The sequence below is a fragment of the Kogia breviceps genome, chromosome X (assembly GCF_026419965.1).
Source record: "Kogia breviceps isolate mKogBre1 chromosome X, mKogBre1 haplotype 1, whole genome shotgun sequence".
Lineage (NCBI taxonomy): Eukaryota > Metazoa > Chordata > Mammalia > Artiodactyla > Physeteridae > Kogia > Kogia breviceps.
Window position 1 is genome coordinate 128,833,172 of NC_081330.1, and position 20,846 is coordinate 128,854,017.

The following is a 20,846-nucleotide window of genomic DNA, read 5'->3' on the forward strand; positions in this document are numbered from 1 at the left end:
ATGCAGTGGTAGACACGCACACATGCAGTGGTAGGCATGTACACACACACGCACGCATGCAGTGGTAGGCATGTACACACACATGCACACACGCACGCACAGTGGTAGGCATGTACACACACGCACACACACGCAGTGGTAGGCACATACACACACGCACACGCACACGCACACACACACGCAGTGGTAGGCACGTACACACACACGCACGCACGCACGCAGTGGTAGGCACGTACACACACACGCACACACACAGTGGTAGGCACATACACACACGCACACGCACACACACACGCAGTGGTAGGCACGTACGCACACACACGCACACACACACGCAGTGGTAGGCACACACACACGCACGCAGTGGTAGGCACGTACACACACGCACGCACGCAGTGGTAGGCACATACACACACGCACACACGCACGCAGTGGTAGGCATGTACGCACACGCACGCAGTGGTAGGCACGTACACACACGCACACGCACGCAGTGGTAGGCACGTACACACACACACGCACGCACGCACGCACGCAGTGGTAGGCACGTACACACACACACGCACGCACGCACGCACGCAGTGGTAGGCAGCTTCTAAAATGGCCGCTAGGATCCCCGTCTCTTGCTATTGCAAAAGAAAAATTGCACTGGACTTTTTTTTAAAGTGGCAAGAAAGATTTTATTCGAGACTATTGCAGTAGGGGAGAGAAATCGAACTCAACTCTTCGGACACAAAAATTGAGAGAGATTTTAAGTCCTGGGGAAAAGTAGTTGAAAAGTATTGGAAGATGTTGGGGGAGGTTGGTCAACGCGGTGAGGCCATCTGTGTTTGCTAATGGGTAGGAGTTAGGCTCCTGCCCTTCTGCAGAGACTGGGAGATAAGGGCCCTATCTCCCTTGCTGGTCACATTTCAGAAGGAGGGTTCCCAGGTGCTTGAGAAAGACTTTCCTGGGTGGTAAAACTGGCAAGAGGCTGGAAGAAGTTGCACATCTCAAAGGGCCAGAGAAAGGGTGTGCAACTCCAGTTGTCTTAAGTGAGTGCTCTGAGGAAAGGGGGGTCAGGGGCCTTAAGTCAGGAAGCAGTCTCTCTAAAGTTTCAACAAGCTGCAGGGAACGTTTTGGTCTTTTGGCTCAGTCTTGGTATCCTTGTGCAGTGCCTTCCTCTTGAGTGTTGTCCGGATCTAGTAACTTGCCGCTGACAAGTAGACTAGACCAAAAGTGATGAATGTCACTTCAAGATTAGGGCGTAAAAGGCGGTGGCTTCTGTCTTGCGTGCATGGCCTTTTTCTTGATTGTGGCTTTTCTTACCAGCTTGCTCCGAGGAACCCCGTTGCCCCACTGTGAGCCGCCCTGCGGAGAAGCCCGCGTAGTAAGGAAATACGGGCATCCTTGGTTCAAGAGCCAGCGAGGAGCTAAACGCTGCAAACAACCCGCTGAGCGAGGTTGGGAGCTCGTGTAGCCTCAGTCGAGCCTTACGGTGATCACACCCCTTGCAGACACTGTGGTTAGCATCTCACGTGGAATCTGTGAGGTAATAAGTGTTTGTCACCTTCAGCCCTCAGTTTTGTGCTATCTGTTATGCAGCAGTAGATGATTAACACACACGGAACACACAAACACATGCACGATATCTACCTGTCACATCATAAATACTACATACATTAAATACTGTGTGTTTATGTGTAAGAAAGACACCTAGGGCCAAGATTCTCTAGCGGAAGGTGTAAAATCATTCAGGAGAGGGAGAGTATATAGGACTCCCAGATGGACTGAATACGAAGAAAACGGCTAAATCGAGGAAGGCTTGTGAGCTGCTTTGAGCAACGGGGAGAATGGAAAAGAGCGATATTTATAGAAATAGGGAAAAAGTAGAGTAAGTGTGTATTTTTGGACTTTCAAGTGAATATGTTCAATAGGGAGTTGAATAATCAATGCAGACATCAGGACACCATTCCAGATTTGGACGTAGAAGTCTGAGTATCATTTTACAGGTGATATTTAAGCCATCGGAGGTAAACTTGTAGCAAGACAATTTAGAAAGAGAAAAGAAGAGGCCTGATCATTGAATCCTGGATTAGCCAACACTTAAAAGGTCGATATAGAAAGAGAACAGTAAAAAATAAAACGGAAGAAATTGCAGAGAGCTGGTTATAATGCGCCTGTTAATTTAGGGGGAAAGTGCTGTAGGTACACAAGGAGAAAACTGAGGAACATTCTCTAATGTCAAAACAAGAATAAAAACAACAAGAAACCCACACTGAGTGACAGAACGTGGCTTAAATGCTGAGATGCGGCCACTAGCGTGAACACTGCCCGTAGAATCCCCACTCAACCACGGAGCCACCGCCGAGTTCCGCGCTCCTTCCCTCCCGTCATTAAATGACCCAAACCCTCAGGCAAGTGTGCGCTGGACCAGAGTGCGCAGCGCCCCCTTGCTTGCTCTCCCTGTAGCCTGTCCTCCATCCCTGTCTCTCCTCCACCTCCTGGTCTCCTGACCTCGCCCTGACAAGTGCCGGTAGCCTCCAGGCTTCTCAGCAGACGCACACGTGCCCCCCGCCCGTCTGTGTGGGGACTGACTCGGAGAGCCCCCTGCCCATGAATCCCCCTCGCCACGCAGGGAGTTGCTTAGCTGAGGCTCCACTGGCCGGACCCCAGGCAGCTGTGGCTGAAGGCACTAGGCACTGCAGCGTTCTCCGAGGTTCCTCTGTGCACAGCCCCTCGTGCACCTTCTCGCGTGCACGTATCCAAAGCACACACAGAATTCATGTCCTGGGCTGCGGGCTCCAAGCCCTATGGGTGCATTCAAAATGGTGTCTTTTACAGGCTTATGCAAGAGACAGAGCCACGCGTACAAGTCACTTGAAGCGAGTTTGACTCTGATATATGAGAATCAGAAGATTGAGAATCATTTTCTAGGTCTAGAAAGTCTATATTGTTAGGTTGTAACTGGCCTTAAAATAAGGGGAACTTTAAAAGCATTTATATTTATTTCAAACTTTCTTGAATGGATGCTCAAACTTCACTACCTGTTTCAGTTCAACTTCTATGTGATTTACCTGTTTCAGGTGGTTTTTTCTAATGAGGTCAGTTTGTTCCTCCTCTCAGCTCTGCTTGAATTCAACACCTATGTAATTGTTTTAAACTCTGGGATATATCATGTAATGTGTCATTTTACCTGTCTATGGGTTGACACAGCCCTTTTAAAATTCAGTGCCTTTAAGAAGCATCTTGACTAAAACCCACAGCTAAACATGCTTGTGGCTGATGAAATGTCAAATGACAGTTCTTACTTTTATTCACTCACTTACATAGACAGCAAGCAATAGTGTTCTCCTACACCAGAACTAACCAAATCAGTAAACGTAAAAGGAAAATGATCTCATTCATTGTAGCAACAAACTCTATAAATTGCCTAGGAATATACCAAACAAAAGAGGTGTGAACTCTGCATAGAGAAAAGTTATGAAATAATGCTAAGCAATACAGATAGACCCAATAAGTGAATAACATAAGTTGTTTGATGGATAGACTTTATAATAATGATATTGATTCTCCAGAAAGAGGTGAGTAAGTACAAAGAGCATTTAATAAAAATCCTAATAAGCTTGTTTTGTTTGGTTGGTTTCGGCAAACCTGGTTAAATTTATGAATAATAGCAATCTTCCCAGAATAACCAGAATAATACTGAAAATTCTGAAAAATAAGAACATAATGAGGGGTTCTTTCATAATTTGAAATCAAGATTTTTGCAAAGTGCTGTAATAAAATCATGGATGTCTGGGTCCAGAAACTGACCCATAAATATATGCCCTTTCATAGATTTGAATTCAATAAACAGTGCAGAGACAATTGGCCTTCTATCTAGGAAAAATTTTAAAAATTCGATCTCTATCTCTTAGCATAGATGGAGACAGATTAAAACCTAAAGATGAAAAACAGAGATTTGAAACTCTTTGAATGAAAATGGTTAATATCTTTATAATTTTAGGGTAACAAGCAACATTTAAAAGCCATATTCAAAAACCAAAACTCATAAACAAAAGATTGCTAAATATGTTTTAATCAAAATCTAAAATGTTTTCATGCCACATCACCATAAATTTGAAACTTAAAGGCACACAGGAGAACAGATGATGGTATCTGCTATCTACATAGCTATTCATTTATCCATCCATCCATCCATCCATCCTTCTATCCATCTATCTATCTATCTCTACCGTGTATCTGTATCAGACCAAGGGATTATTCTTTAGGATATAGAAATCCAACAAGTCAATTGGAAAAAAGATAAGAGGAGAAATAAAGACCTTGCAGGGAAAATTCAGCAAAGTATGTAAATCAGCAATAACAGCAATCAAGTGGAATAGCAATAACAACTTGAAAAGATGCTCAAGATCAGTAGTATTGGGGAAAATGCAAATTGAAATCAAAATAAGAGACATTTTCAAATCCATCAGCGTGGCAAAATCTCTGAATCTGGCAACACTGTATTAGCAAGGCCGGTACGTGTGAGCAGTTTGCAGATATCTAGGGAAGTGGCGCCAGTGCCTGCTCCGCGTCCCGGCAATTCCGCTCCTAGGATGCGCCCTAGAGAAGTTGACGGGTGCGGAAAGACACAGCCAAGGGAGGGCGTATCTGAGAAGGTGATGGCATTTCAAAGCAGACTAGAGCCATCATCTTCGCCCTCGTGGTATCTGGCTTATGCAACCACTACAGGAGTCATCATCTTCTGCAGTTATTTGCTGAAACGCGTAACAAGAGGGTCAGCTTGGAGGGTTGGGTCGAGGCTCACAGAGGACAGATGTCAGACACAAAAGTGAGGTGAGAAATCAAACAGCACAAGAGATCCATTCAAAGATTTTGACATTCTTCTTCAGTATCAAGGAGATGCAGAAAAGGGTTAGGAGTTAGACATTTTTAAAAAGCTCAGAGTCTTTGTCTTATAGTATTTAAAAGGGAACCTGTGAGGTAACAGGGCTCCCTGACTCGCAGCATGATTTTTTCCAGGCTATGAGGCTTTCTCTACTGCACCCCAGCCTTTCACTTTCCACGCCTAGGCTGCTGTACCAACTCATGCCATAAAAACATGTTGCATTGGTTGGCGGTTGGCCAAATAATAACCTTCCGATATTTGTCTACACGGAGAGAAGGAATTTATGCAGAAAGGATGTTTAAAAGTGAATTGCACAGCAGTCTGTTTTGCTGCACCACGGAATCTCCAGTGAAGTACCGGCTACTGGCCTGGAGGTTTAGGGTGCTTATGGAATGATTGTCCTCAATTGTCCTCTCTCCAGTTGTCTTCTCGCTGCGACCACACCCATACATGTCACTGATATGAGTGTGTGAATCAAAAGCCAGCCTGATGACGCCCAGCTGATCTCGGCTGAGAGGATGGTGTGGACTCCTCACGCCTACGTCATGCTGACTGTGTCCGTGGACATGCAGGGAAGGACCCGCCTTTCCTGGCGCGGTGCACGTGTACGCCTGCAGTCCTGGCGTAATTAATAATAACTTCCGCTTTTACTAGTAAGAGGCTCCAGGTCTGGATGATAAAATTATACAGTCACCTTGCACAAATTAACATTGGCAACACTAGTTAACATTTATTGGCCACTTTCTCTTTGCCTAGTCCATTGCTGAGCAATTAACTCATTTAATCTTTTTAAATCCTATTAAACGGAACTTTACAGAAGGAGAAAATGAGACCTAAGCGTGTAAAGTAACTTGTTGAAAGCCACAGATCCAATGTACGTGCATAAGGAAAGCAAACTGGTGACACGTATCGGAGAATCAGTGCTTCACACATTCTCCAAGTAACTGTCGTCTCTGTTTGGATAGTAATCTTTAGAAAAGTTGGTATCGCTTTAGGATTCCTTTTACTATTCTCATAAACGCAGTTCTGGAGGGTCTGAGTGAGAAAAATTTTTTAAATATGCTTGAAATCCATCACAGTCTTGGATCCCTGATGAGAGAAAAGAGAGCCCACAGCTGGAACCAAGATCTTTGGTCTTGAATGACAGAGACATCTTGGAAGCCTCCGTCTGATGTGGTCCCACGGCGCGGGGCTCAGGGGTGCGTGTGGACCAAGGTGTGCTTGCCTGGGGGATCTGCGGGTGATAAATGAGGGCTCTGTGCAAGCCAGGGGGGTGTGCTCGCCCATACTGTGCCCTGCGGTCACGCCGTGTGCTTCCCAGCCCCGTGATTAAGGAAGTCGTGTTAGCTGCGGCGGGGTGCTATGTCGTACATATCCAGACGGGCCAATGTACGGGACTCCTTCAGTCTCGTGTATAGGAAGGGAGCCCAGAGGTCCTCCTTCACCCAGTACTGTCACCCACAGCTGTGCCCTGGCCAGACCCCCTCCCCCATCCTCACTCTCCGCGTGGATTTGGAGGTCCTGAAGCACATTACTTGTGCTCATTGCTCCACGGTGTAACCTGGCTGCACTGACATCTTTATTCTTCTAAAGAAGTAACGCTGGTTCTATGTAGTCGGGTCGGTTTCTGTTAAGACTTTCCTTCGACTGAAGTTGCCTTTTATCACTACAGTGCTTGAGCAGTAAGAGGGCGCCCCGTAGCAGATGCTGTCCGTGTGTGACTCAGATCCCGGGGACCTTAACCATTTCACTGCACCAGTAACTTCCAGGGCCACAGAAGGCTGATCTGCCCTCGTGTGCCACGGGCCCCAAAGTGCCGGGGAGTTAACGCTCCCCAGGAAGCGTCTTCCACAGATAACAGATGCAAGTTGTCATACGGCACCCCAGCCCCCTCGCTCCCGGGGTGAGGTAATTCCAGAACTGGCGTTTTGCCCCGTTCTCCGCGGTTTGCCGATGGGGGGTAAGCTCCGGGTGCCACCCATGATAGCTTGCTTACCAGCGCCCCTTTCATGGGCTGCCTTCCCTTCCCGAGCTTCACCTCTCCTCTTTCCAGCCAGGGTACCAGTGTCTCCAAACAGACCACCTGGGCTTGAGCCTTTGCCTCAGGACCTGTTCTGTGAGAACACTGCTTAAACAGGTCCGGCTCTGAAATCCTCCCCAAGCGCTCTGTTTCTTCATTAGCCCTTATCTCAGTTGTGACTGTGTGGTTATTCGTGCGTTGCGCACCTGTCTCCCTGACTACGCGACAGGTGTCCGTGTGTGTGTCTGGTTCACGTGGTGCTTGGCAGATGTAACTGCACAACGGGTACTCACCTGAAAAACAAATGCACGAATTTAGTGAAATCTGTGTCTGTGGCTTAAACACCAGGCAGGTCCTGAGAAATCTAGTCAGAAACAGGAGACGGTAAACCAAGGTAGATTGCATTCTTGGCAGGGGGCGGGGACAGGACAAAATAAGGTCTTTAGAATGGAGGCTTGAGGATGAAAGAGCAAATAAAAACCACTTCCAGACCCCTACTTCTGAGTAGCAGTATTCCATCCTTTTTTGCCTATGTTTTTAAAAAGTATTTATTTATTTGGCTGTGCTGGGTCTTAGTTGTGGCACACGGGATCTTTTAGTTGTGGCATGTGGGCTGTTAGGTGTGGCACGCGGGATCTAGTTCCCTTACCAGGGATTGAACCTGGGCCCTCTGCGTTGGGAACGCAGAGTTGGAAGTCCCCCCCTTTTTTTTGCCTATTTTCTTTTTTTTTTTTTTTTTTTGTGGTATGCGGGCCTCTCACTGCCGCGGCCTCTCCCGTCGCGGAGCACAGGCTCCGGACGCGCAGGCCCAGCGGCCACGGCTCACGGGCTCAGTTGCTCCGCGGCATGCGGGACCCTCCTGGACCAGGGCACGAACCCGTGTACCCCGCATCGGCAGGCGGACTCTCAACCACTGCGCCACCAGGGAAGCCCATGCCTATTTTCATCTGAAGATTTCCCATTGAATCTAAGGGTAATGCACTGAAACTCAAAGTAAGCCCATACTTAGAAATAGTACTGCAAGGGCTCACTCAGGTGGCCAGGTTAAAAATCCTGGTGTCATTGGTTTTAAGAGCCTTAGAAATCTTCCAGAAAGATTTAGGAAAAATCCAGACTGGTACGCTGGTACCCTGTCTTATTAAATATACTTGGACTCTGCAAACAAAAGGATGGACCTAGTTCTGAAAAATTACTTTAATAGACATTTAATTTCATCTTTAAGATATTTTAGCCAGCTTCCCTGAAGCATGGCTGTTTTCTTAGCTTTTATAGTTGCTCCTATTATTGTTATTATTATTAAAAGTCCAATTTATTTTCTGTACGCTTTCCTGTCACATGGAGGAACCATAATTTACTTAGCAATACCTTTATTTTCTATGTTTACACAGTTTCTAATTTTCTACTATTATAAAATTCTGAGAAGAATCTCTGTGGACAAGATTTTTCTGTATTTTTGGCTTATATCCTTAAGTAAAAATCCTCAACAAGATTTACTCCCTCTTAGTATTTCTTTAACTCCAGTTCTGCTCTTCCAAAGCCATGATCTTCTAGAGGAGTCCCATGACGCTTGGATAATACTTATGTATTTCTTCACCAAACAAGCGTCTGTTCTGTTTGTCCTGCTTTGTCCGCTGATCAAGCCCTTGGGGGTCTTCACCTGGAATTTATCCACAGTTCCAAATCCATGCCCTCGCTCCATTTTGCATTTGATAAATCGACCCAGATGCCAACTCTCGTCTGCCTTTTGCACTGATTTCACCTCCTGTACAGGGTTTTACATGGAGCCTTCAGCCTTACCTGCTCTGGTTTTCTGCTTCACTATTGCTGTTTCATCTGCATAATTGACAGCTCTCAGCTCTACACCTTGACCCCAGGCTCAGATCCAGCACTAGTATCCCCTCCTTCCCTGGAGGACCCAAATCTGTGGTTATACACGTGTCCTCAAACCAAGGAAGGCTTATTTGCGTATAAAATTGAATTTCAGTTTTTTTTAAATAGCATACCTACTTTTTAAGATACAAATTGTGTCCCATTTAATTTTGTTGGAATTAATTGGGGAAACATAGGACAATAAAGTAGGATATATGATATTTAAGGGTCCACACTGAATTTTATGTTGTATACTAGAAATTTGAATTATCTGTATTTTCTAGAATTTAAAATTGATGCCAGTTTTAATGTTTTTCTAACTCTGTTTACTCTGATGATAGAAGGTGTAAAGTAAACACGCAGCCATGGATTATATTTTATAAAGAAATGTTAGTCTTAATTGTTTAAAATATATATACTCAGGAAATTAATAATTTGCTTTTGTAGTGAATGCAGAATGAGTGTGACAGATCATTATGAAGTCATTTAATAAGCCAAGATCATTATAAATCTCTTTTCCCAGGCACTATATAAACAAAGGTATTGTATTAGGATAGCCGGTTGTCATGGCTACCAGATTTTTAATATGCTCTTAAATAACTTAGTTTAAGTATTTTGGACAAATTTATACAAGAGACACTTTTCACAGCTAGTGAACGTCATGACTAATTAGAGCTGGTAGAACTAAGGCCACAAACTAATCTGAAGCATAGGTTGTGCTTTAAAGTAAATACTTTCAGGGCTTCCCTGTAGGGCTTCCCTGTAGGGCTTCCCCGGTGGCGCTTCCCTGGTGGTGCAGCGGTTGAGAGTCCGCCTGCCGATGCGGGGGACGCGGGTTCGAGCCCCGGTCCGGGGAGATCCCACATCCGGGAACCCGTGAGCCATGGCCGCCGAGCCTGCGCGTCCGGAGCCTGTGCTCCGCTTCAACAAGAGAGGCCACAACAGTGAGAGGCCCGTGTACCGCAAAAAAAACCACGACAAGAAAAACGTGCGATGCCAATGCAAAATCAGATTCGTTGTTTGCCAATGTCTGTCAGTCGAAGCATTTCTTTCTCAGTGACAGGAGCGATCAGATTTATGAAGGAAAGGGTTTGTCGTCATTGTCGCTGTGGAGCTGTGACTCCTGGTGAGGGATCTCCTTGTCCCACACATACCTGCCTGGTGCTGCGTGATATCTCAGCCGACTCTGCAGCTCTTGAGGAACCCAGCAGTGGTGGGAGTAGAAGAGTTCGTCTCTGTCGCTTGTCACACCGGTGGGCGGTTGAGTTTTAACTCCTCTGCTGTAAACATGTGAAGATTGGAAAGTGGGAGCTTGGAAAGAACTCCGGAGGAAATTGCTACTGAGGACCTTGGGGACACCTCTCAGAAAGCGCTAACCTCAATGTTGTCTTTTCCGGACTAGAGTCGCTGGATTATATCAGCTCCTCTATGCCGTGGCGCCAACAGAGCACTTTCACAAGAGATTATGTAACCGGGTTCACGAGGCACAGTAGAATCTTTGAAAGTGTATCATTCAGAAGTGGAATCGGACTTTCTAAAATTCCGCCATCTGCTCTAATGAGCATGGCGGTGTTTGGGGGAGACACCAAATGCTGCTTGATGCTGTGTGAAGTGTGTGTATTTGGTGTAGAGCTGGGAGCATTTGTAGAATGAAGAATGAGCAACTAGATCTTTCCAGGGACGTCGCAGGGGCAGAAGTCATTTAGGGCAGTTTGCAGTGGCTACCAAGAGCCCTTCTGTCTGTAACCCAAGAGGAAGACCCAGTGGGCTACAGCTGTGGGCATCTGCCGACGGCTTCGCGCTGCTTCTGGGAGGAGGTTGGTGAGAAGCAGGAGGCCAGCGTGGGGATGCAGCTACCACGGGGTTCCGGTAACCGTGCCTATGCATTGCCAGGGAGAGTCTGGAAGTAGTAGCTGCTCATCAGCGGTCCTACCCTCCCCCGCCCCCCGGCGCTTCAACATTCCTCTCCAACATCTTTGAAGATAATCAGCTTATTGAACTCTCCTCAGTTTCACTTTTTTTCTGCTGACATTTGTATACATTGTTATTATATTCTTAGGTTATATGCTGTAAAAAATCTGTAGGAAACACTGTGTACTCTATTCATTTCAACTACTTTTTTTAAACAGACTCCTCAGATGAAAGAGCTTTCAGATGAGAAATGACAGCGGTGTCAACCTAAACCGGTGTTCCTCCCGATCGTCACAGTCAGTGCTCAGGTAAGTGGCTCCCACGGATAAGCTCCTGATGGAGAAAGCCCTGGCAGGTACCCTAGACACGGTGAAGAAAGGTGGTGAAGCGCCCCGTTTCCTGCGTCAGAGAGGGTTAGTTTCAAACCCGGCCTCCCTCACCTTGCGTGTGCAGAGTCGAGCAGGCTTGCGCCCAGAATTCCTCGTCTAGAAAGTGGAGATAAGGATGCATCCCTCGCAGGGTATTAGGGAGGAGGAAGGAATGAGATTAGAGGTACGTGTCATCATCATCACCATCACCTCCTAACACAATAACAGAACAATTTGACCTGCACTTCACAGGAGAAAGATGACCTAGTCTTATTTTAGATCTGCATCAAAACCATCGCTTTGTATCAGTGTCACTGATACAGACCGAATTGCACACTGTAGAATTGTTATCTTAGATCCATGCATCTCATCAGTTCTTTACATTTGTTTTTTTAAAGAAAAAGTTAACCCTCTTATCTAGAACATCCTTTTTGCCAGGACGGCACCATAGTTACCTTAGCCTGGAAATTTCTTACACTGCACTCTTTAGAGACTGTTCAAATCATTCCATTTCTGGAGTCACTCTTGTTAAAATTGTGGGCATGGCCAAACAGTTCTGCTTCTGGAAAGCATCCTGGAAAATATTTTTTTTTCCATCTGAGTGCCAGTTACCAACTCAAACCTGTCATTCTGGTGGAATTTTAAAAACCTTGTAGGCTGAGTAACATTGCTTGTCTTGTGCTTGGTTCCTAAGTATAAAAACTCAGGGTTCTGTGTGTGTGTGCAGAGGAATATTCTCATATGGGGCAGTGGGTTTTGTGATGATGTGAAAAAAACAAATCTTCACGGGTCCGTCATTGGTAGATTGACCAACTCATTGAGGATTTTAAAGCCCCTTCGGTCCCGGGCAAACCAGGACAGTTGGTTGCCCTACCTCTTGAAAACATCCAACACATTTTCAACTTTAGGTCTATGATACAATAGAAACAGGAAGCCAGAAAGGCCAAGGATGTAGAGTTGGGTCCTTCCTCTATTCCAGCTCCACTATCTTCAGGGGGAACATTTTTCTAAGCATCAAGGGAATGGTGTATTTTGCAATGTTATAAAATAGAGCATATGTGCGATCGTTAAATTTCATGAGTAGGCTATTTGCATTTCCCAAGTTCTCACTTGGTATCAGGTTGACAAGTATGCAGATGGGGAAAAGACAGGAAGACATGTAGGTTGTTGATGCGTCTTCTTGACGTCTCCCTAATGGCAAGTCACGTGCAGGGTGCGTGCTGTCTCCTTGCCGCATGTCATCCGGCTGAGGAGAATCCTGCCCTGTTAGGCACCCTTCAGGATCCTTTACCGTTTCCATTCCTCTATGTAGAGTTTCCATAGGCTATTTAATAATGAGCTGCACAGTGACATCTAGTGTAGGAAGGAGAGAGAGATTACAGAGAACACACGTAAGCTGCTCACCATTTAATGCAAAGTCCAAAAGAGTATAACAAATGCTACTGAGAACAGGGCTCCCTTTCCTGAACTACAATTCTCTGCCTTTTCTAAACTAACACCAGTGAACAACCTCATGGATATATGCTCGCCTAGGATGTCTGAGTCACAGCAAGGGAAAAAATTAACCTGTCTCTGTGGATGCTGTCAAAACTAAACCTGTTACAGTGGTCCCACAGCATTCCAGGGGAAGGATTGGTTCCCAGACCCCTGGTGAAACCAAAATCCCGGGATGCAAGTCCATAATATAAGATGGCTTAGTATTTGCAGACAACGTGCACAATCCTCTCATATACTTTAAATCATCTTTCGATTACTTCTTATACCCCATACAACGTAAATGCTGTGTAAATACTTGTAAGTACTATGTAAATAGTTACCAGCACGTGGCAAACTCAAGTTTTGATTTTTGGAAATTTCTGGAATTAAAAAAAAAATAATAGTTTTGATCTGTAGCTGGTTGAATCCGAGGATGCCCAATCTGCGGATCGAGAGAGCTGAGTGTGTATAGCTCAGATATCTGCTACCGTGTGGTTCTCTTTTCAAGAACAACCACCTAGGGAGGTTGTCATATTAACCCACACACACGGCGTATCGCTGATCTCCGTACAAAGCAGTGATTTCACCACGGAGCTTTGTTTGGATAGGAGCAGCTTCGTCTCTGGATGGCGCTGTTTGGTGGGGTGGACCCGAGTGAGGAGCCCAGCGTGAGAAGGATGGGGCGCTCGTGCACCGTGACGCAGAGGGGAGTAGGGAGCAGAGAGTGGAGCAGAGTAGTCCTCAAGACAAGCTGCCAGCCTCATCGCCGTGATCTAGGGCCAGCAGAGCCCACGATCATCCGGTACCAGTCAGCACTAAGGGTATTTTGATCGACATAACAAAGAGAAGCCACTTCATGAGTGCCCACTTGCGTGCAGCATTGCACGTGCAACCATAGTTTTCCAGGGTTTTTATCAGTTAATGGGCAACAGTTTATTTTTACAGCTCTCCTGCCTGACCTCTGTGCCCCGCCCACTAGCCTTTCTGCCAGAGCTCAATCACACCAGGTGTGTCCCCACCTCAGGGCCTTTGCACTTGCTGTTGTTCCCTTGGAGCTTCGGAACTGATTTGGAGCTTTGGTCCCTCTGATTTCACATGCCTGGAGTCAGGTCCCTGTTCTCCTCTCAGCTCAGATTATCCTCCAGAAAAGCCTCTGTAATCAGCCTGCTGTCATTTCCATACCACATTATACTAGCAGTCCTACTGAGCACAAAGTAAAGGGAAAACAAATAAAACCTAAAACTTGGAAAGAAAGGAAAACTGCCAGTATTTGCAGATGATATGATTAATTACACAGAGAACACTAAAGAATCTAAGAAAGTATCAGGATGCATAAGACACTTTAGCAGGTTGCCAAAAATAAGATCAAGATACAGAAATCCCATTTCTGTGCATCAGCAGCAAAGGTTGTCATTTAACACACAGACACACGACACGAGAATCGTCAGAGAGCGGCATGCAAGGATTTTCATGTACTTCAGTAATGCAGGTAGAGAGAAACACAGGGTATTTTTATTAAAATTTTGGCTTCGGGTCTTTTAGGCATCGCTTGTACTACTGTGCCTTCAAATCTGGAAGCATGAAAGTGAGGCCTTAGGGTTTGAGAATTTTGGGAAACTATTTTCTGCTTTTCTGCAGCCCATCTAGAGCCAGGTCAGAGAAACGTAGTTCTCAGCCTCCTCAGCATTTCTCCTCACCCTTTTCTCCCCGAGGTTCCTGCCCTTCGAGGCTCAGGGTTATGCAGGAGTCTCAGGATCGGTTTCCCCGCCACCTTGGCCTCATGTCCTGGGTGCTGAGGACATGGGCGCGAGGCCAGCGGGAAGCCGCAGTGCCCCACAGTGCGGTATGGGGCGCTGTAAGGGCCTCCGGTGCCCCTGCAGCACCCGGGTCACGCATTCCTGTCGTGTCTGGCCTCACTTTAGTGTTAGTGCGTCAGTTATTCCAAAGATATTGTAAACATGCTTATCCAGAAAATATAGTTGTTCTACGCCAAAAATGCTTTCTGGAAAGGAAAGTCCCTTTTCTATTGTAAGTTGTACAGATTCACTTTATTTCACTGATGCGTGCTTCATAGATATTTGATGAACGAACACACGGAGAGAGCATAATTTCAATGTGAGTTAAGCTAGTCATTGATCAATGATGATGTGTAGATAGTTACACGACATTCGCCGTGTTATCCTTGTAACACTCTATCCTTAAAAACCTGTGCCACTCACGTTTTCATGAGAAATCGAGCCTCGGTTGGCCAGTGTCGTGAACAGACGCTTGAGACAGCACTGCCGACCCCTCTCCTGGCGTTCACATTCTTGTGGAATGCCCTCCCCGTGAGTCTGGGTGGGACCTGTAACTCGCATCGAACGGGGAGGATACGGCAAGGTTGAGGGGACGTTAGTTTCATGACTGCGTCACGTGACCCTCAGACCTCTCTCTCAGAACCGAATTCTGCCCGTGACACCTTAGAAGTAGGTCCCTCCCCACGCCAGCCTCAGTTGAGTCCGCAGCCCGAGTTTCCTCCCTGCTTGCAGACTCACGAGAAAACAGTGAGGTAATAACTGCTGTTGTAAGCTGCCAAATATGTGGACCTCTTGTTACGCAGCAGTAGGACACTCATACAGTGAGTGGATTGGTTAGAGAGGCTGTTCAAACACGGCCCTTTTCTGCAGGCGAGGACATTTTTCCCATAAGATATTTGGGTAATTGATATTAAGCTACAGTATTTTGGGGGTGACACCTAATGCTGTTGTAAATGAAGTAGAATTCCTGACCATGGAGACAGCGTGGAAAACCCCCACCACAGCCGTCTTTATTAGCCATCCACAGAATCACAGGTCCTGAAGAGCCCCCCAGAGTTCACCCGTCTGATCTTAGATTAATACCTAAACCAACCATTGCCCTTTGCCACTCCTTTCATGGCTTATCCGTACTGTCTGATGATGAGTTTCAGTCCTTGCAAGGCTAGAGAGGAATTAATGGAGGCCATTAGGAAAAGGAATTAATGGAGGCCATTAGGAAAGGTTAAGGGGAAAGGCAGGTTAATCTGGTTAAAACTGAAGCTGAACATGAAACAGAAAATCACTCCACTCCATCTCTCTTTCCTTCTCTCCTCCCCTCCCCTCCCTTCCCTTCCCCACTCCCCTCCCCTCCCCACTCCCCTCCCCCGCCCCTCCCCTCCCCTCCCCCGCCCCTCCCCTCCCCTCCCCCTCCTCTCCTCTCCTCTTCCTCTCCATCATGATCTCCCCACCCCTCCCCTTCCTCTCCTCTCCCCTCCTCTCCCTTTCCCCTCCCCTCCCCCTCCCTCTCCTCTCCCCTCCTCTCCCCTCCTCTCCCTTTTCCCTCCCCTCTCCTCCCCTCCCCTCCCCTCCCCTCCCCTCCTCTCCTCTCCTCTCCTCTCCTCTCTTACTTAAACATTTATTGAGGTCCTTCTATGTGACAGGTATTAAGCTTTAAGTTAGAGTATGACCTATGTCTAATATGTCTTATTTAATGAAAGACACAGAGGTCTTATTTATTAACGTATGTCTTCAAAGACTCACTTCCAAATCAGGGGTGGGAACAGATACATAGTCAAATAATTGTTACAATCAGATAGATGCCAGTAAAATCATGTGCAAGTACTAGAGAGCCAGGATTTGGCTGAATGTGTTTGGCTGTTTTTTTTCCTTTCATACCAGGACTTACAGGAGAAGAGAGTAGAAAAGAAAATTCACAAATACTTCAGTTAGGAAAATGCAATGTACGGTGTCATGGGTTGAATGGTGTCTCCCCAAAAGATGCGTTGAAGTCCTAATCCTCCAGATCTGTTCATGTTACCTTATTTAGAAGCAGGCTCTTTGCAGATGAAATGGTGTTAGGACGAGGTCATCAGGGTGTACCCATACCCAATGACTAGTATTAACTGAAGAGGGAAATCTGGACAAGGAGACACACAGGGAGGGTCCGTGTCACAACGAGGCAGAGATCGGAGCGATGCGGCTGCAAGTCAGGGACGGCCGAGGACGGCCAGCTACCTCCACAAACCAGGAAGAGGCAAGGGAGGATTCTTCCTTAGAAACTTCAGATGGACAGGACCCTGCTGACAGGTACATTTTCTACTTCTAGCCTCCAGCACTGTTCTGCAATCAGTTTCTCTTGTTCTAAGCTGCCCAGTTTGTGGTATTTTGTTATGGCAGCCCCAGGAAACCAATACACATCGTGGACGCACATGGATCTGGCCCGGGATGAAGGAATGATTGGAAATATGCCGTATGAATCAGCAAAAACTCGCAGCCCGTGGAACGCGGGTGTCTGCCCTTTTTTAATCCAAGGCAATAGAGATTCTGAAGTCCGTGGGGGCATTGCTGGTGTTCAGCTGGCAGTATTTGGTAAACCCGGTTGGAAGCTAGTATTCACGCAGCCCTTATCTTGAACTTGGTAACTGTTGTAAGCCAGAGACAGTGTAGCTTCTTGGAGAGAGGCACAGGCAAAGATATCTGCAGTCAGCAGATGGAACAGACTCCCAGAGGGTTCATATGAATTATTGGGATTCAGCGTGCATCCTAATGTGTGTTTGAAACACACACACACGCCACGGGGCATCCCTGCCGCGCCCCCAGCTCCTCGTTACCTGCCCGCCTTCCTTCCCCAAGCCCTGTCCATTTTACCCTGTGAACAGTTCTCAGGTGCCCTCACGTCTTTCCCTCTCCGCTCCGATCACTGCGCTGGGCTTCTGGCGGAAGCAGCGAAGCCGGACGCGCCACGTGCGCGAGGCCCGCCAGCCTGTGTTGCCGGAGCAGCCAGAGGGGTCGCTTCAAACGGCGGGGTGAGTTCTGCCTCACCTCCAGCTCCCCACTGTGTCCTCAGCACGCTCATCTTTGACCGCCCCCCTTGCCCCGCACTTGGCTGGGCGTGGGGTCCAGAACCCCAGCCCCGACTCTCAGGCCCGGCCCCGCGCACACCGCCCGCCTCCGCGTCCCTCGCTCTCCTCCTCGCTGGCCACCCAGGGGCTCCCTCGCACCAATAGGCGGCTGCTGCTACTCCGCCCTCATTCTGGAGACGGCACCCAGATGTCACCCCTTGGTGGGCGGTGCAGCGCCCCGTGGCCATCTGCCCTCAGCGTGGCGGCACGTTTGCAGAGCTTGTAAACGGTTCTTTGTTTCTGACTTTCCTTGACGATAACGTCTGTCATCTGCGTGTGATGTCGGCTCCCTGACGCAGTGTCTACGTTTGGTTCAGTTCCTTCTTGAGTCTGCAGCGTTAAGGGTAGTGTTTTCTTGCATAAATACGTGAAGGAATGCAATAAAGGCAAGGCATTTAAAAAAAATATTTATTTATTCTTTATTTATTTGTTCTGGCTGTGCCAGTTCTTAGTTGCGGCACGCGGACTCTTAGTTGTGGCATGCGAACGAGATCTAGTTCCCCGAACCAGGGATCCACCTCGAGCCTCCTGTATTGGGAGCATGGAGCCTTTACCCACTGGACCACCAGGGAAGTCCCAAGGCAGTGTATTTTGAATAATAATCGTGTTCTCAGTACATGAACTTGTTTACTCTTTAGCAGGATGGGGGTTCTTCATTTTTTGTTGTTTAGTGTTCTGGTTCATTTCCTTCAGTGAACATTTGGATGAAATGGGCTTTTCCCCTTTCTCTGAAATTAACCAATAAACAACGCGTGCTCAAATCTGAATCTTCTGGGTACAGGAGTTAAAAAAAGACACTTGGAAATTCACTTGACAGTAAAACCCATGTATGTTCACGGCAGGGACATGTCAAATAGAAAAAGCTTAAATTAACTCCAGATAAATATCTAAAGTGTAAAATCCATTAAAATGATTTAAAATCATGAAAGCCTCTACCGCTAGGTGATCATGGCTCCCAGCTGCATGGAAAATTTTTGTCAATAAAAGCAAAACTGATTGCAATTATGCCTGACACTTTGTCATGCTATTTCATTATCTGTAGTGATTCAGTTTACTGATTATCATTAATACTTATTGAACTTCTATGATGCTTCAAGCTGTATATTTGCTTAGATGATAATAGGCTACTTTGTGTGTAAATTTAACAACCTGTCATGCACAGTGCATTAATGAGTAGAGTGGTGTGAGAGAGCCGTCCGCGCAGGAAACAGCGTCTGGGGCTCTTCTGTCCAATGTGGTAGCCACTCAAGAGCTATTTAAACTTAAATAGAAGTTAATTAGAGTTAAATTAAAAATTCAGTCGTTAATATGCATTAAGCATATTTCAGGTGCTGAATAACGACAAGTGGTCAGTGCCTACCGTGCCAGTTTTCCATGGTCACAGAAAGTTCTGTTCGACAGTGCTAGCCTAGGGAGCCTTGTTAACTGCACCCTCAATACACATGGGCAGTGTGCTCTGGGTGTTGTCTGTTTGAAGTTAAACTAGATTAGCAGAAATGTAGTAAGCAGAGAAGAGCAGTCATAGTCTCCCAGGAATCTTTTCTGTTTCAGACTCATCTAGATGAGTGATCAGCAGACCATGCACATCAGATCTAGCCTGATGGCTGTTTTGGAAAATAGGGTTTTATTAGAACACAGCCACCCTCATTCATTTACGTATTATGTACATCTGCTTTTGCAAGGAGTGGCAAAGTTGAGTGGTTGTGATAGAGACCGTATGGCTTGCAAAGCCCCAAATACTTACTGTCTGTCCCTTTTCAGAAAGTGTTTGCCAACCCCTGGTCTAAATACTTGTGTCCCGCTCTAAACAGAATCTCGGTGGACTGGCGACCCACTAGACAGTGAGCAGCCGCGAGGCATCGTCAATAGACACACTTATTCTCCGTGCTCAATAGAGACACTTATTCTAGAGGAGAAGTGCTTTGAGATGCTAGCTGTCTTCAGACACTTTAGAGTCATCTTTCATCTAGAAGAGAGAAGAAGGCCACAGGGTAGAATTTATGATGAGGAGGAATTACAGTTCACATGTTGGGGTAAGTGTCTAACAAATGCACTCTGATGGGTGACCAGACCGTCTCTTTCACAGATTCCTTAGAGCCTCCTTACTATGAACATTGAAGCCACGTGGAGTAAACATCCGGTGGGCATTTGTAGAGCAGATTCCAGCCCAAGTGAAGCTGGATGATGTAATCTCCCAGGTGCACCTTTCTGCTTCACACATCCACCGAAGACCCTTCTGAAAACCCCTTTCCAAGAAAAATACCCTCCGCCCCCGATAGCCACAGCACCTTTCATGAAATGAGTTCATGAACGCTCTAAACGATGCATCTCCTAACTCTCAAAGAATTCTTCCAGTCCCCAATTCTATGAAATAAAAATATTTTCACTTGTTCAAAATCTACATCTGAAAAGAATTCAAGACAACTCATAATTATCAATCCACTGTTAACATGGTACAAAATTTGGACACACACATAAGCAACGTGCAAACGCCTTAAAAACATTGTCTTCTAGGCATGTTAAACCAAAGACTGACAGCATATGTCAAAAACCATAATGCTGACAACATTATCTTCTCCTTTTCGTGGGTATTTTAGCATTATATTTAAGGTAAAAATTTAAATTTCTGAGAAATGGAATATATGTGAAATAACCACATTCATACAAACATTATCTTGCATTGTAGCCATTAATTTCTGTTTAGGGTCATTCTAATGACTGACTTTACACTCAACTTCAAATCCTTTATCCCTTCCTATCCACCTTCTCACCAAGGGTATTATGTTGGATAATGTTCAGTTTTTCCTTTCATTGAACAAATACTTTGGTTTCCTGTGTGACTGAGATTTAAACCCAGAAATTTTAAGAAAGCCAAATCAAGTACTGAGAAAATTCACACATGAAGAATATCTTAATATTGTTATGGGTATTTATTATATATCCAAATCATGTTATATTATCAGAAATCATAATAACACCATTATGCTCTGCAATTACATGCTTCAGTGGCGACTTATGTGTTTACTGTAATTACACCATTTGACTAATTACAGCAATTATGCCACTTTGTGGCTGAATTCTTAGCTCTGAATTCCATTGATTGGGTGGCCTTTCTCCATCATTCTGTGAGGTTTTGTGCCTTAAATTTGGTGAATGTAGACTTGAATTTTGTGGTGCTAGATTTCTCTCAACTTCCAGTGATGATTTTAAGGTTTGGGGATGAATCCGTTGTTTGCATTTTTTATTACCGCATCGAAATGTCTAAAGGAGAACAGATTGTTCCTTTCTGGCCCCAAGCACTAACGCTGTGCTGGGCTGTTGGATGAAATCCTCATCTTCAGAGCAGGAACTCACGTCTGTGTCATTCCTGGGAGCCAAGTGTTTGGGTTGGACTGACAGGCTGCTTAGCTGAAATGAGAAGTCAGTTTGCTA

The 20,846-nt window shown here is 46.0% G+C and overlaps 1 long non-coding RNA gene across 1 annotated transcript in view; it reads left to right on the forward strand.

The window, feature by feature from the left end:
• The window catches only part of LOC136793465 (uncharacterized), a 157,186-nt gene extending 137,753 nt beyond the window's left edge, over positions 1-19,433 (forward strand). The window contains exons 2-3 of the long non-coding RNA XR_010838732.1: positions 10,892-10,981; positions 19,226-19,433. This is a non-coding gene — a long non-coding RNA (uncharacterized lncRNA). The remainder of the gene's footprint in view (positions 1-10,891; positions 10,982-19,225) is intronic.
• Positions 19,434-20,846: the final 1,413 nt, after the last annotated feature.